Source organism: Mercenaria mercenaria, unplaced genomic scaffold (genome assembly GCF_021730395.1).
Source record: "Mercenaria mercenaria strain notata unplaced genomic scaffold, MADL_Memer_1 contig_741, whole genome shotgun sequence".
Lineage (NCBI taxonomy): Eukaryota > Metazoa > Mollusca > Bivalvia > Venerida > Veneridae > Mercenaria > Mercenaria mercenaria.
The window spans coordinates 26,322-28,792 of NW_026463639.1; positions in this window are offsets into that span (position 1 = coordinate 26,322).

A 2,471-nucleotide genomic window follows, 5' to 3' on the forward strand; every position below is an offset into this window, starting at 1 on the left:
CTGTGATTATCTTAAGTAAGGAAATTTGGTTTAGGTATAATACTCTTATTGAATGACATGGGTAAAAGATGCCTAAATCTAATGCATCACACGAACAAAACTAGTCGTCAACATTAAAATGCCCCTATTGGATGTACGTACGTATTGAGTGTACTGACATAGGTTAGAGTTAGGTTTTACAGTATAGGTTTAATAGTGTACATTCAATGCGTGCGTACACTGGTTATTAATAAAACCCGGACCGGACCGGCCCGGCCCAATCCACGGAAATAGCCGATTCCGAATGTACGGAAACCACCGGAAACTTACGGACGGAAGGCTAATATAATTACGAATGGTGATACCGTCATCTTAATCAAGGCAAATTTATGTGTATTTTATTTCATTATTACAAAAGTAGAAGCAAAGTATTTAATATTGATGATACGTATGTTTGATGAAGTAGTGCACTTAACATAAGCAAAGACCTAAAATAACAAGATATTTGAATCACACTCAAAGAAGTAATACGTTCGGCAGTCGATGTGTCATTTTGTGTACCGGACAGACACGAGATAGCAGTTTGCAGGATACTTTCAACAGAACTGGACAGGCTAGTTAATGGTACGCCGTTATTTCACACCTAACGATGTGACACGAGGTTGTGTAGTACGGCGAAGGGGTCTATACCGTGCACTGGAAGTATTTATAAAATTTGGTTGCCCGACCAAGATAGCGTTTTAGCATATTAAGTATTAATTTAATGAAAATATCTTGCCTTAGGGAACATATGAATATAAACACTCTTATATTAATTAAGGTTGTCAAAGATTTGCATTGATAAGTACACATTTTGCGAAAATTAACTAGAAATGTAAGTTTATGAAATTATTATTATACTCCTTTTGCGTATCTCGAAAATAGATGAACTTTGAAGCTATGCGCTGTTTTCATGCTTGCCATTTGTTTCAGGTTGTTGAAGTATTCAAATTTGAATATAAAACTAAATAAACTAATAAATTATATTAAAAGCTAAAAAAATAGTCCACTTTTTACATTTTTTCATATTAAAGGGAGGCAATTACAAAATTTCATAAAGAGTATCAAAGTAAACATTTCCAGAAGAGGTATAACTCTATGTAATAGGTCTTTAGTTTAATCATATTTTATTGTAATTTTCACACAAGACATTATGGTAAATGTACATCAAGACAATAATATACAGATAATATGTAGAGATAAATATATACAACAGCAAACTATCATTACATCAAGACATATATAATACCACTGTACATTAAGATACATTCGGTAACTTAGCAAAGGTGCGAAAATAAAAAAGGGTTGGACCACAAGTTTTACCAACATTAGAAATCGGTCCGTCCCTGGCTGTCAAATTAATGTTAGTTTAAACTAAATGGCGGATATTTTGTTTGGACTAGAATGGAAAGAAAAATATGCTTAACAAAATGTAATTTTCAGATATAACTTTACTTATATAGCAGAAGAGTTAAGATAATAAACTAATTATAATTAGTAGAAAAGCGGGAAAATAAACAATCGAAAAAAAAAAAAAAAAAGAAAACAAACACAGGTCTTTGTTCCTGAAATACAAGAAAACTGAAAAAAATATATCATAAAATGTTACTCAAATGATAAATCATATGATTTAGCTTTAAACAAAACCGGGTGATATGTATGGAGATGATACCCGGAGTTACAGTAAGTTGTAGAAACATGCCCGCTCAGTCTGTTTAAAACAAAACAATAAAAAAAAACGGTAAATATCTAATATGGATAAATGGGAGGGTAGTGATAGCAATGAATTTTCGTGTTTTAACAATTTACTGCTAACGTTATTTTTGTTTTTAGATTATTTAATTTTTGATTTCTCTTTCTTTTATATTTGAAATAATACTAGCATATCTTTTTAACACAGAATTTAAAAAAAAAAAAAAACCCGGTCTGGTCGGACTACGAACTATGCTTATGCTATGCTTATACAACTATTCACACAATGTTAACATGTGGACGTCACAGCTGGAAGTCAATATGTGTGTTTGGCTCCGCCTTCGAGAAAATACGACTTTTTATCGTTGAACATGTGACTACATCTAGAACAATGGAAAGGACTATAAATATAGATTTAATGATAAAAACAATAATTTCATATCACATGCGCAACAACGCTATTTTGTTTTTCTGCGCATGTGATATTACATTTTCATGTCTCCCTATGAGAGATCGATACTTTCGTACTGATTAAAAGACGATGCGCTTATTTATACATAGAATTAAATTACTTTATCTTGTGTTCATACATGTGTGAACCCGGCCTATTTTCCTTTTCTGCTTTTGAATGCTTTGTTCTACATGCAAAAATGGAAACAATTTTTCATCAAATATTAAATTGAAAATTTCACCATCAGATTGGAAATTAACTAACTACTAACTACTTGTTGAAGTATGCCCATAAATACAGCGTTATGTAA